We start from the raw sequence: 15,214 nt of genomic DNA, 5'->3' as shown, positions 1-15,214 counted from the left end.
TGTTTTATTTAACTTCTTGTTCTAAGCTGTAGGATTCCTTCCCCAGACTCAATAGCCTAGAGGGAAGTCCTTTTCTGTTCTTCCTCCCTCACCCGTAGGCATGGGGGACGTTCTACCCACATGTGAAGTTTGTTGTATCTGACACCAAGCACAGCAACCACCCAAACTGCTCTTGTGCTCAATTACAATACTGTCGGTCAGCACACACTAGGTCAAGGAACAAAAGCAGAGGATGATAATGAATGGAGATGGAAAGAGGAAACAATACAGACATCACAAAGAGACTGGGACTGTTGTATTCCTGAACTGCATATTCGGTCAACACAACAGAAAGATGTGGCATTCCTTGCAGTCTAAAAATATGCATTGTTGTTACTCATCAGAATATGGATTCTTAATGTTTTGTATGGCTAGAGGACATAAGTGCTTACTGAAGAAGAAGGAACATGAAAATGCAGCTCTATTTTTGTAGAGGAAAGCTACCAGAATACTTTCAGAGTCAAAAACTTAATTCATATCCCTTAGGGCCACACTCACAGTTCACTCCGCCGTTAATGCTACTTACATTGAATATCAGGCACCCCAAGGGAAGGGGGGAGCTACTTGCTATCTGCTAGACATTTCTGCTTTGTAATGGTTTGCCCTCCTGAGCTTTGCATAATGGTGAATTGGAGACTATACTTTTTCAAAGCCAAAATTTCCTACAAAATCTTACTAAAAAGGTTTTTCACTGGAAAACAAAAGCACTTCTGTATGCATGTAAACAACATGGATGGGAGGGTGAAAACATTCCTCCCATGGAAACCTAAACTATCTCCTCTTGTGAAAAGTTTACTCAGTCACAGCACTACACAAGGACATAGAAAAGAACCCTAATAAACAAGGGGGGGAAAGGGAGAGGAGGAAAACCACAAATAACAGGATTTATCATGAATACTTTCAATGTTTATTGAAAATCACAAATTCCATGCAAAACCTCTGCTAAGGCTTCTCATACACATAAGCCTGCACTGATTTTCAGCATTCTTACAACAGACTGTTGAGGCACGTGGCAGTCAACACCTAAAGGCTGAGCCAGCTGCAACAAGGGCGCAGCTTCAGGACAAAGGACAGAAGGAAGATGATACTGTGAAGAGCTGCCGATTTTTTACGCCAACGAAAAGAAAATTTCAGAGAGAAATTCTGCAGAAAGGTCTATTCTGCAGAAAGAACAGACCTGGAATTCCTGCATTTTGCTTAAATACCCATCACATTCCTCTTAAATAGTAGAAACATTACAGTTCATTCATAAATGAGAAGTGAAATCCAACAGTATTTGCTATTTCCTGCATTCCTGGCTGGCAGCCTGTTCTCAGGGGCAGGGGTTAGCTGGCAGTGAGAGTGAAGTGTTGCAGAGGCACACGGTGCCTCTGAAGCTGCCAACTCTCTGGTGCATCTTCATGGAGCCACCAATTCCACCCTTCTCCAAAAGGCTTACTCTTGTAGCCACAGCTGAGGTGAAACTTAAGTGTAATCAGACTTACGGCAAATTTCTGGACAACTCCTTTAATAAGAACTAAAGGTGACTTAGGCACCAATGGACATAGGGCTTTCCTTAACTTCGCTTTCATGCATTCCTTTGATCCTTCATCAGAATGTAGCAGAGTCACGTCCTGTTCAATTTGAACTAGCAGTGTCAACTCTGTACCTGCAGCTGGAAACACCACGTGCTTCCTGCATAACCAGCTCCTCAAAACTGAAGATCCAAACCAGCACGGCTTTCTCTAGAAACCCAGAGAACAAGGCAAAACTGATAAGCGTGCTACATTAAGTGTGCTGACTCCAAGAGCACGTTTCAAAGCATTACAAGAGGAAGATGAGATGCACTGTAATAGATCAGAAGCAATTGACATAATCATGACTGATACACCTGACTCCAGAGGAAACACACATGCTAGAAACAATTTGACTAGGTGGATTGCTTCATTTGTTACACAACGAAGAACAGCCTCCCAGGGCACAACCACTCCAACAGATTCAGCCTTAGAAAGTGAGTCACACCGACCATCTTCAGCAGGGTAGCTTAAACGCTTAGCTTGCCAAACATGTATTGTTTTCAAAATCCTTGGTGAGGAGATACAAAGAGTCTTTATTTGCTTCAATTCTTTGATGACGTTATTCGGTTTAGATTGTTACCAAATTTGCAAGGACAGTAAAAAGAAAAGGGGAAATCCAAACTAGGGAGAGACATACCCCCATCTGCCTGCCACACAGCTCCAGTGCCCCGCAACCTACAAAGTCCTGTTGCTGCGCAGAAGGGAAGAACCAAGCTATCCTATTCTGCAAGCACACCCCCTGAAGTACCGTAGCTATGAGGCACATCTGTATCTAAGTTACTCTTTTGTGCAGTCTCATCACATGTCACTGTTTGGCAAGACTTCTATCCTGGAAAGTAAATAATTGGGGGAGGGAGGGGAAGGAGTGACACATTCATCTTCCTCATTAGATGTCGGCAAAAGCCCTTCAGAGAAGTTTTAAAGCTGACATCACCGTTTATGTCATGAAGGCTAATTAAGTTTTATTCTATAGCTAAAATTGACTGAATAATCCCAGGGACTACAGGCGGGAACACAAGAGTAGAAGTGAAACAGCAGGTCTCAGCCCCTCCTCTCGAAGACGTGCTGATCATGTCAGCATCAAAGCAACTGATACAAGGAACAGGCTGTGTTCTGCTGTGCTCACATATGGTATTACTCCTTCAGCAACGTTTCATGTTGGTCACTTCAATCTTTCTGAATTTATTCTTGAGACAAATAGCTTTTATGTCAGAACTCAAGAGGCAGAGCGATGCCATTCTGCAAACAAGTGGGATTTAGTCACCGTTGGCTAGCAAATGCTTCACTCACAGATACACCGTGAACACACTCACTGGAATCTGTTACCTTAAAACCAAAGGTTTAAGTCCAAAACACATGCATTTACAGAAGAATCATTTCCCATGGCACAGTTGACCACTCGTGAAGATGAGCGTGCCATTTCCCTCAAACCTATCCACTGCCACCCAACGATTCAAACACACCCACTCTTGTCCATAGCTCTACCACGAGAGATTTACTTCATCACTGCTTCAGTAACAACCCAAAGAGCCAGCTGCCAGCTACTGTTTTCTGTTCACTATTTAGTGATGCTACCTGGAGCAGGATTTTCTTGCTGATAAGACCAGGCAGGCTGGAAGCCAAATGAAGCGTTGAATATAACTGATTACAAATGGAAACAGCCCTTTTTGTCCTCTCACCTTGTCTATCCTTCTCCTCTAGTTCATTTGTTCATCTGAGGCAACATCTCCAAACAGGAACGCTGAATTGCCTTGAGCTAAAACCCCTTCCGACTGCACAAACATATTGTTTAATATATTGTTCTATTGACTGTACAATAACTAATAACGAAAGCAATGCTACCAGCACAAACCACATTTAAGCACTTCATCCACGTAGGTATCTTAAAATCAAGAATTCCCATCAGTTTCAATCCGCAGCTTGGCTGTGCTTACCAGCCAAGTAAGCAGTTTAGTTACAGGTTAAGCTGGAGGACAAGTACAGATAACTCAAGGAGACAGCATGCAATTCCTAGACACTGCTACTGAGATAAGCCTCAGAGGTTCACCGGTAACAACTGAACGAGACTAGACAAGACGATAGATAGGTAGAGGGAAGAAAACTCGAGGAATTCCCTTTCTATATGTGCCAGTGCCATTTTAACTTGGCTCATTTTTTGTCAGAAGGCCATGATCTTAAGAAAAGAATGTCAAACCTCAGCTACAGACAAAAAAAAATTATATTCTTAAATCTGCTACTGCTGGATTAAAAAGAGATGTGAAAGTGGAGTGACAGAGCAAATCTTAAACTTCTCCCATGAAACAAAGCAAACCCTGCATAACCTTGAAATATTAAACAAATCATATTTCTCAGGTTTTGGATCATGGTGACTCAACTTCAGCTCTCTAGTTCAGCCACCCAGGTCCAGCAGACAACCTTATCTTAAAGGCGATGAACAAGAAGTCCTCGTCTCTTGTGCTAGTCTTCAACCAATGCACCAGGAAGAAGCAGCACAGGGCAAGACCTACAAATACTGTCAAATCACAGGATTTCTTGAATTTGATGTAGTTTGGTTTGGAACCCTCCGCAGGTCTCTCCTCCGCTGTCCTGTCCAGTCTGTCTTTGGCTCCCCAGATTCTCCTATCCACAAGTGCCTTAAGCAAGGAGCAGTATTTAGCACTATTGCTAACTCTTTCAAAGATAATTTTCATCTGACACAGGTCACTTCCATAGGAGGATACTGCAAACCATCAGCATTATGTTTATCCTTCCATTAACGTTTCTGTGTTTTTGAGAAGTGTTCTTTTTTCCAAGGTTGCAAGTCCTAGGAGGACATCATACCTCCTCAAACCATCTTTTTACTCTTCTGGGTTCAAAACATTTTCTCTAACATATATGAATTAGCACATAGGTTTTGGAACAGGAACCAAGAATACCTACAGTTCCCATCTCCAAGTATGGGCACAAATGAATCTATGGAATGGCATAATGATACTTGAATATTTTTTTTCTCTGACATGGACCAATGAGTTTATATTTTTAGCTATGTATTATAATCCCACAAATCTCATCCCAGAGTGACAAAACCCAGCCCATAGCCCATTTGTTTATGCATAAAGCTAGGATTGTTCTTCTCTCCCACAGATATATCTCAACATTTATGATTGGTTTTACACACCACTTTATATGCAAACAACCAGCAGAAGCTAAAAGGTTTTGCTGCAGGTCTTTATACCATATAATCTTTTCAACACTTCGAAGAATGCTGCTCATGTCAGCTTATCATTCACCCCATTTGCCAGGTCCTTTGGGATACAGGAGTCCTCACACACACTCCTGTCCAACACTACTTCGAAACACCCCATGTTACAAGAACTGGCTACTGATTTCTGCCTTCCTAACTACCAAACAAACCAGTTACATGGATCGATCTGTTCCATATCTGTGCTTTCAAGAAGATACTAGGTTGCTTGTATTCTCTGAAGTTAAATTTGACTTTTCTTCAACATCCACCCTTAACCAAAATCACTGCAGCCACATAAAAGCACGTAATAGCTTCCAGTTGAAGCTTGCTTATTTTTGAACCACAGCTTCAATGTACCGCTCTCTTGCTAGGGAATTTCATTTCATTAGTGCTGGACATTTACAGCTTCTGTCTGTGATTCAATTACTACAGATCAATTCCCTATTAGAACACCAAACTCTGGAAAAATATTGTAGTACCAAGTAACTTGGCAAGTCTGACACGGCATAACAAATAAACAGATTTATAACTACAGACTGACAAAACTTCCTTGATTATTTTCTATCTTCTTACTGATTTGCTGATTAAGAGCTAGATTTGCATGTACCCATCAGGGCCAGCCTTTTAAAACACTGGAGCCATAGATACTGACTATGTAATAATTCACAAGTGAAACAGTTTCTCTATGTAATAATTCACAAGTGAAACAGTTTCTCTAAGAAATTGAAAGAAACTAACCTGTAGAACATTAATGACTACTGACAGTTTGCCCACAGTACCTGTTTCTCCCACATTAGCTTATTAAATTACGCAGCCATGGTCATCTGTGCTCACATATTGTTTGTAATTAAAGGAAGGCGATGAGTACGATTTGTTTTGTTTACTCAGTATCCCAAATTTATTCATGGTAAAACGCTATTTTTATGCATTACCATTTCAGAGCACTTCCACAATGAAAAGATTTACACAGATTGGGGCATTCTGTTTTGTTGTTGTTTGGTTTGGGTTTGCTTTTTATATGAGCTGTTGTCTGATGGACAAGCTGTGCAGGATGAAAGCTTCTGCTACTTTCCTTAAGTCTCCTGCTACTAACAGCTATAGCTTTGGCCTTGCTAAGCTTAAACCTATGCAAGCTTGCCTTGCCAAGATGCAGGTCAGTTGAAAGTCATAGCTTCCTCCAAATCACCAAAGATACAGATTCACATGCCTATGTAATAATATGATAGAAGATGAGGTTTTACTTAGACCTGATTTTCTATCTTTAATATGATTCACAAAAATAAACTGTGTATCATACTGATTCAGATTCTCAGGAGAATCTCTGCATCGATGTAGAGCCTGAGTCTCCAGCTCAAAGCATACACAATATTTAAGTCAAGAGAATGCAGGGTGTTCAGGACATCCTCCCATGAACTGAACTTGTGCTGTGTGTCACAAGCCACCTAGGCTAATGAGACTAAAAACACAGGAGTTCCTATGCATTTCAGAAATCACTTGCAATTTAAGGGTTATTCCAGACTGAAAACTTGCTCATCCACCACATAAAAGTAAACCTTTATCAGCTATTTTCCTCTGGCTAAGAGACTAAGACATTTTGTGCAGGCTGAACCTTGCCAACATTAGCCATACTTCTGCTTCAATCAGAGCCATTACAACGCACTCCACAGAACACTACCTTGAGTCCTCACAGGCTAAGTGCTCACGAAAATCCCAGCGATCTTTTCAGTGGGAAAGGCATTTCACTGACAACTCGTGACACCAATTCCCCATGTGACCAGGGATAAGCATCCTCCAACCCAAGGAGGCTTTCTTGCTTCACTTACTAGAGGAGACAATCAACAGAACCGTTCCAGCTGAACCCTCCCCTCTAAGATAGAGGGGATAGATAGCTAGCAAGTGAAACCCAGATCTCTGCAGCTCTGGAAATCAAGTAACTTTGGACTAAGGAGGATACAATATACTCAGAATGCCTTCAAAAATGCATCTAGTTTGATTGAAGTTTAGAAGTGAGTTTCAGTATGTGTCCCAGAGATAGGAAGAAATACAAAGACCCACGCTGCCCAGCTAAGCATCTTTGGAATAGTTATTATAACACCGCCTTGACTTTATTCTAATATCCATGTATTCAGGTATACAAAGATTTACATAAGCTTTTTTATTGCTTCAAATGAAACACAATACAGGATTTTAAACCTAATTATCAAAAGCACCATTAGTATTTTGATCTTCTTAGCATCCCTATTGGCAAGGAATTTAACTAGGCTTGAAAGCCTCTAATTAGGAAGAGGGCACTGCTGTTTATATTTCCAGACAGTGGCAAAAAAACAACACCACAATCACTGCCATAACTGGTACCTTTTACCCTGTCTCCATTTTCACAGACCTGCATTCTGCCAACAACTTCAGGCAAGCGATGCTCATTTGAGGACTGAAGGCCTGATGGCTCTCCAGATAGAGAGCCTGTGCCAACTCTTCTACGTAACGGGTTTATTCCAAATGACCAATCCATCTTAAGGGATGATCAGGTCCAAAAGTAATAGGTTTTACTCTCGCAAGCTTTTACATGAGCAGTTCCATTAAACAGGATTACTCATTAGTATAACACTATGCTAAATGAGAACATTATGCTCATGGAGATCATTACTATTCATATTTTCACATATCCATATGCATTATTAATTGCATAAATTCAGAAACACGAGGTGCCACGAGCAATAAAGAACAACGTAGGCATCTTCTAAACGTGAAGCATTCCTACAGCCCTGCTGTCAGCAGACCGCACTCAGCAGGTTTTGGCGCCCAAACACCAGGACTGCTATGATGAAAGGTGTCAACTGCGAGCAAGGATTTCATTTCTGTTTTAAAGACATCGTGACTACAGGGAGCTGTATGTTCACGCAGCTCCTAGGTTAGCGTTTGGTGCTCGCCTCCTCAGCGTGCGGGTATTTCATTCAAAACGGGTAAAATCCGGCACGATGCGATCCACTGCAGCCTTGGGACACTGCCTGCCAATTCCATTCGGCATCCCCAAGCACAGCCTCACGCTGCCGTGACAAAGCATTTTACCCCTAAAACCGCTCCGGAGAACGCATTTCCGAGCGGCTCCCGGCCGGAGGAGCACCCCGGCGCTGGGCCGCCCCTTCCCTGCCGGCACCCCGCTACCAGCGGGCAGCAGCGCGGGGCGGGGGCCGCGCAGCCGCCACCCCCCTGCCGGCGGCAGAGCCCCGCGCCCCGCAGCGGCCCCGCAGCGGCCCCGCAGCGGCCCGCCCCTTACCTGGCCGCGCCGCCAGGCCCGCCGCTAGCGCTCCCCTCGGCCGCCGCTCCCCGTGGCTGCCGGGCCGAGCCGCCGCTGCCTCATGGCCGCGCCTCAGGGCTCGGAGCTGCGGGGGAAGCGCGCCCCGGCCCCCGGCCCCGACACCTCAGCTCCCTCCCTGCCTGCCTCGGGGCTGCCTCGGGCTCCCCACCGCCCACAGCACCCACCCCCGGCCGGGCCGCGGAGGGGCGGTGGCCGCCCCCTACTCACCGCCGGGCCGTGCCGGACCCGAGCCGCCCTCCCCTCCCCTCCCCTCCGTGCCTCAGCGCCTCAGCGCGGCGCCCCCAGGTACCGCCCGCCCCTCCCCGCCCCGCCCGCCCGCCCGGCACGGAGGGGAGGGACGGGGCGGGGCGGGGCGCGCGGCCCCTCTGCGCATGCTCGGGGCCTCCCCGCCGCGCCCCTCGCCTCAGCCTGACGTCAGCGCGGGAGGGTGGCGCGGGGCCGGCCGTTGGGCCCCGGCTGTGGGCCGTTAGGCGCTGAGGCGCCTGAGGGAAGGGCGCGGGGTCCCCCCGCCCGCCTGCTGCGCACCCGCATTGCTTGGGCTCGGCGTCAGGCGCTGCGCTTCAGCTCGGACTGAAACCTGGAGTTACTGCTCCGTTCTCCCCTGCCTGCTGCATCAGGCCCCTCAGAAAGCCGTGCTGGGGAGGAGAACTGAGAGCCCTGCAATAAGCATCGCTTGCAGCCTCCTGGCTGGGTGCGCTGCCTGGGCTGTGCGTGGTGGTGCCCCGAGTGCCTGCTCACCTTTCTAGGCACGGGCTGCAAAACTTCTACACAGTCATAGGAGCACAAAGGCCTTCCTTTAAAATAAGGAACAGCAACTGAAACTGTTTGCCTGTAGTTCAACGTACCAGTCACATTAATGCATTTATTCTTAGAACAATTTGAACTATAATTACTCCCTTGTGGTACAGGAAGGAGAAAAAAAAAAAGTGGAGAGAGATTAAATCTCTTGCACAAAGCTAAAGAGATAGCAAAGCCAGGAAATGAGCTCAGCTTTCCCAAGTCAGGCGTCCTTGCTTTAACCACACAGTCATCCTTTCTTATGGTCCTTCTCAGTTTCTGAGTATTAATGTAAACTTCAACAGCGTTAGCACAGATTTGACTTCTCTCTACTTTGTTCAACAGAACAACTTCACTGTTCGCACCAAAATTCCCTCCAACTTCTCCATTTACTTCCCCAAATATAAGAGAAATTATATTACAGGCTCACTGAGGCCTTCTTATGTTCCCCACTTCTCAGTTATATTCTTCTTTTCTCAGGCAGGGTATTTCTCAGTGGCAGGTATTTCTTCAACACAAATACGTTCAATATAAGCTCATAAAATGATTGTGAAGCTTCAAAGGTGTAGCTCTGGGGCCGGCATCCAAATGGTCATAGTAAAACAGATCAAGGAACAAATTGTTTCCTGTCATCACACTTCTGCCCAGTAGAGCAGAAGACTAGGAGCACTTGTACCAACACAAGGGAAGCACATAAGCTTCATGTACTGACATAGAAGTGGTGGTACAACCACCTTTTTATCTATAGCTCATGCTTTTTTTATCTGAAAATTATTATGAAGTCAAATTCTAAAAGAAAACTATAAATATATTAAAGAAAAAAAAAAAAAGAAAGAAAAAAAGAAAAAAAGAAAACAGCCTAGGGATATTTTAGAGCAGCGTTGAGAGTTCTGCTGTTTAGACATTTAACAAATTGCCATAATGCCTATATAGCCTCAATCATAAGACACAGTTTTTCCACAAAATTCGTAGCTTTTTTTGAATAATAACTTAAAAAAGGGAAGCATTACAGGATCACACAATCACAGAATGGCCAAGGTTGGAAGAGACCTCTGAAGATAATCTAGTCCAACCCCCCTGGCAAGCAGGACCACCTAGAGCATATTGCACAGGATGGCATCCCAGCGGGTTTTGAGTATCTCGAGAGAAGGAGGCTCCACAACCTGTCCCAAGGTTGTGGAGTCTCCCTCTCGTACTGGGGAGCTGTCGTGGTTCCGCTTGAGTGGGCAGCCGAGCTCCACCACAGCCGCTCTCTCACTCCCCCTCCTCAAAGAGGAATGGGGAGAAAATATGTGAAAAGTGCTCAAGGGTTGAGATAAGGACGAGAAAATCATGTAATAATTATTTTAACGGGCAAAACAGACTCAGCATAAGAAGATAGTAAGATTTATTGCTCATTACTAACAAGCTAGAGAAGTGAGGAACAAAGGAAAGAAACCAAAAGCACCTTCCCCCCCCATCCACCCTCTTCCACCTCCTCCCCCCGAGCGGCGCAGGGGAATGGGGAAATGGGGGTTATGGTCAGTCTACAGCACTTCTTCTCTGCCGCTCCTTCTCGGTCACTCTCGTCCCCTGTGCTGTGGGGTCCCACCCACGGGATACAGTCCTTGATGAACTGATCCGGCGAGGGCTTCCCACAGGCAGCAGCTCTTCCAGAACTGCTCCAGATATGGGTCCGTACCACGGGGTCCATCCCTCAGGAGCAAACTGCTCCAACCTGGGTCCCCCACGGGCAGCAGCTCCTGCCAGATCACCTGCTCCTGCGTGGGCTCCTCTCCACGGGCTACAGGTCCGGCCCGGAATCTGCTCCGGCAGGGGTCTTCCACAGGTGGCTGCCTCCGTCGGTGCAGGGCCACCTGCTCCACCGTGGTCTCCTCCACGGGCTGCAGCGTGGAACCCTGCTCCACCGTGGTACTCCATGGGCTGCAGGGGCACAGCCTGCTTCACCATGGTCCTCACCACAGGCCGCAGGGGACTTCTGCTCCAGCGCCTGGAGCATCTCTCCCCCTCCTTCTACACTGACCTTGGCACCTGCAAGGCTGTTTTCTCACTCCCTTGACTCTCCCGGCTGCTGTGAGGCACAGTGGTTTTTTTCCCTGTCTTAAATATGCTCTCACAGAGGCGCAAAACAACATCGCTTATTGGCTCAGATCTGGAAAACAATGGGGCCCTTCCCAAACATGGGGCAGCTTCTAGATCTTTCTCACAGAAACCACCCCTATGGCCCCCTGCTACCAAAACCTTGCCACGTAAACCCACTACAGGGGCCCAGAACTGGACACAATACTCCAAGTGTGGCTTCACCAGAGCTGAGCAGCGGGGCAGGATCACCTCCCTTGACCTGCTGCCAACACTCTTCTGAATGCGCCCAGGGTACCTTTGGCCTCCTTGGCCACAAGGGCACACTGCTGACTCATGGTCAGCCTGCTGTCCTCCAGGACTCCCAGGTCTCTCTCTGCGGAGCTGCTCTCCAGCAGGACTCCCCCCAGCTTGTGCTGGTACTTGGGGTTATTCCTCCCTAGGTGCAGGACCCCGCACTTGTCCTTGTTGAGCTTCATGAGATTCCTCTTGGCCCAACCCTGCAGCCTGTTGAGGTCCCTCTGAATGGCAGCACAGCCCTCTGGGGTGTCAGCCACCCCTCCGAGCTTTGTGTCTCTGTTTGCACTCTGTTCCATCTTCCAGGTTGTTGATGAAAAAGTTGAACAAGACTGGACCCAGTACTGACCACTGGGGGACACCACTAGCTACAGGCCTCAACTAGGCTCTGCGCCGCTAAGTGCAACTCTCTCAGCCCTGTTGTCAAGCCAACTGCCAATCCACCTCACTGCCCATTCACCTAGGTCGCACTTCCTGAGCTTGTCTATGAGGATGTTATGGCAGATAGCATCAAAAGCCTTGCTGAAGTCAAGGTAGACCACATCCACCGCTCTCGCCTCATCTACCCAGCTAGTCATCTCATCATAGAAGGCTATCAAATCGGTCGAGCATTATTTTCCCCTTGGTGAATCCATGCTGACTATTCCTGACTATTCTTCTAAGGGCTAACCACCCATAATGCTTCAAAATACTCTGCTAGTTTAAATAACGTAGACCTGCTTAGGTCTAAGAGACTAGTTGAACTACTTAATCAGTCTACTTAAATAGCTTAAACAGTCTATTTGAAACTACTTTGTATAATACTGCCATTTTTTTCTGCACATCTTCAGTGGCCATTTTTCTACAGTATGTCACCTTCACAAACATGCAAAAGCATTTCTAGACAGCAATTAAAATCATATTGTACATGTCTAAAATCCAAATATGCTGTATTTCATTTATTTTTCAATATGTTCCCCTCAGTATCTGTTAAAGCAAATTAGTATATATTTCATTTAAGTCTGGTACAGTTTATTTTTTATTCCAACTTAGCTTGTACTCACATACGCCGAAAGCCCCAAGGAATACAAATGTCTAACATTTCCATTGAGTCAGTAGGAAGCTTCAGGATTCTGAAACATAAGTAAAAGCTGTTATTTCAGCCTGAGGCATATGTATGGAAATTATATCTTTTTGTATAAATAAAAATGATTCTATATCAGGCTGGATAAACATTTTTTCCCCATATTTTGTAACTGAAATGTTGACTGATAATCTCAGTACTCAAAAAATATCTTTCCATTAGTGACACTGTTATGGAAATTTATCTAGTGTGTTTGGGATTTTTTTAAAATCCAACCTATGAAGATGCCATTCAGTGACACAGTAGAAAAATTAACTTAGACTTATGTTTCTAATAACTCCCTCCAAATTTAACATAATGAGAAAAGTTGACTGGAATTCAATGAAATCTCTGTAAACTCAATAAAAACATTTAAATATATTTGGCATTGTACCACTTATCTTTATGTAAACATCGTTGTAAAAGATCCAGTTCTAAATGAATGCTTGTCCTAAGCTGATTGATGCAGTAAATTTTGCTATTTACTAAAAGTTTAAATAGCACAATCCTTTTAAAAAAAAAAAAAAAAGTTTAATAAAGATGAAATGCAGTCTTTTTGTTTGTATAGCTAGTGTCCTCCATTTTACAATATCATTATGGTCTTTAGTCCTGTGATATGCAGAAGTAATAATCTACTTATAATCAGCCTACAATGCCATGAATAACAAAGCAATACAGCTATACGTATTAAGAAATAAAACATAAAGCAAATAGCAAAATAATACATAAATAAGGACATCATATGTATGTATTTGTTTTCATTTGACAGCATTCATCTTAACATCCATCCACAGGGAGAGATTGTCAGCATCACTCAGCAGCCAGAAGCAAAGAACCTGATCCTTTTGAGCCTCATTCAAAAATTGGTTAGAAATGACAAAAGATACCTGTTGGTACGGTGACCACATCTGTACATGCTGTTAGCACAAAAATATATGCAAAATTTTTAACAGAGATGCTCATTTATACCTCCACTGATTAATCCCTACCTCGAAGTGACAAGACAGCTAAGAGAAACATACCAGTTTTATTCTAGTCATCCTCTCCACTAGGATTGCCAATAATTTTACCAGTCCTAAAAACAGCTTGATTATATGATATCCCCTTGCATTACCTTCTCATGTTTCATTGTAACACATGACACTCTGCTTTAGAGTGATTAAGGAGTGTCCAATATTATCTTTATAAGAAAATAATTTTGTTTCTTTAAGTATTATTTTTCGCAATGACAGATATTCTGAAATATGGTGAGACTTCACAAGAAACCTAGGATAGATTTGCAGATTAATCCCCTCTTCCCTTCGTAGGGAAAATTCCCACTGACTAGGCAACTTCATGAGAAAATATATAACTGAAAGTATTGAGGTTAATTCATTCTCATTTATCTCAACCCAGAGAGGATCCTTTTAAGAGGAATTGCACATTTTCTGAAACTTGATTCATAGCTGAAGCAGACTGCAGAAGGGAATTAACTCAAAGTGATATTTTTTCCATGAATACTTCTTCAATCATATTAAATTTTTATATGCAAATTATTAGTTTCAATTAAATTTGAGATGTAAAAAAAAAAAAAAAAAAAAAAAAGCTGACAAAAACAAGCTGACTGTTCCAATAGCAAACAGTACTTTCAAAATACTGTTCAGGACTTCAGAAACAGTCTTATTCCCTGTATATATTTGACCCTAATCTTTCTTGTCTGAACACGTGAAAGCATCCAAAGATAAAAAAATCAAAGTTGAAATTCCATTTTTCAGTGATTAAATTACATTTTCGGTATTAAATGGCAATGAAAAACAAGGAGCTCAAAGATGCAGATTAGAAGATGCAATTGCTTTTCCTCTCTTTGTGCACATGGCAGTAACATGTGCACCGAGAAAAGAGCTGACCTTATCTGAATTTACGTGACCAACTTAACCAGTATAGCTCAATAATTAACTGAATGTCTCAGAGCTCCACTGGAACATTAAGTACAGTTACACTGTTTTCTCAAAATCATAGTCACTTGAAAAAAAATCATGAAATATTATATCAGAAAATGTTTTGTATCTTACAAGGATTTTTCTTCTCTTGTATACTTACTCCCTCCCCTCTTTTCTTTATTTTGTTAGCTCTAGTTACTCAGGAAAATTATGCTTAAACATGCATAAACGTGTATGAATACAAATATATTTATATAAAATGTTACTTTTACATGTACCCTGATATATATGTGTATGTGTGTTGAAAACATTGTTCTAGGCATTGGGAATCATCTGGACAATGTAAGTGGATAGTTGGATGATTCCTCCACGGCAACCCTGGACTATTGGAGCTATAATTTTTACAGGTTGACACCGATCGCTCCTCCAGGTGGGGTTGGTTGGTCCACCTCAACACCAGCTGGAGGATAAGCCTTCACTCTCTCCAAGGTCCTTCCTTACCACTGTATCTTTCTGGAAACTTCTGTTAAAATCAAACATAGTTCAGTTGCAGTGAGTACAACTGTAAAGAAAGCTGGATCCTTGCAAAGGCAAAAAAGGAGAAATTTTATTCTTATAAGCTGGTGCCTGCCCTTGATTCATGGACTTCTGAAGGCATCATCCTGAGAGATTCTGACAGAAATACTGGCACCAGATATTCAATCGCTGATCTATCCGGTAAGAGACTTAGCAAGGTTTTGCTTGCTTAGAAGGCTTTTCTAACCAGGAGGTGCTGAAGGTGTTTTTCTCTGAGTTAATAATTACTAACTGGAGATAGCAGCAAGCTGGAAAGAGACTGAACTATTTTAGAAATGCATGCAATAAATAATAGTGGATATGCTTCAGATGGTTGTCACAAGGCTCAAG

At 43.8% G+C, this 15,214-nt stretch overlaps 1 protein-coding gene and 1 long non-coding RNA gene across 9 annotated transcripts in view; both read right to left on the bottom strand.

Annotated features, from left to right (window-relative positions):
* Positions 1-8,513, bottom strand: part of CCSER2 (coiled-coil serine rich protein 2) — a 72,301-nt gene extending 63,788 nt beyond the window's left edge. For 6 of the 7 annotated variants that reach the window (XM_068688742.1, XM_068688744.1, XM_068688746.1 and 3 more), the window contains exon 1: positions 8,342-8,513. The gene's annotated coding sequence lies outside the window, so the exon portion shown is untranslated. Of the gene's footprint in view, positions 1-8,092; positions 8,317-8,341 lie in introns of those variants that run through there. The other variant, XM_068688743.1, reaches the window with a different exon arrangement.
* Positions 8,514-8,848: 335 nt separating this feature from the next.
* The window catches only part of LOC137859559 (uncharacterized), a 100,160-nt gene continuing 93,794 nt past the window's right edge, over positions 8,849-15,214 (bottom strand). For both annotated transcript variants that reach the window (XR_011098374.1, XR_011098375.1), the window contains exon 5: positions 8,849-14,831. This is a non-coding gene — a long non-coding RNA (uncharacterized lncRNA). The remainder of the gene's footprint in view (positions 14,832-15,214) is intronic.

The sequence above is a fragment of the Anas acuta genome, chromosome 7, assembly GCF_963932015.1.
Source record: "Anas acuta chromosome 7, bAnaAcu1.1, whole genome shotgun sequence".
NCBI lineage: Eukaryota > Metazoa > Chordata > Aves > Anseriformes > Anatidae > Anas > Anas acuta.
This window is presented reverse-complemented; position numbering and strand designations above follow the sequence as displayed.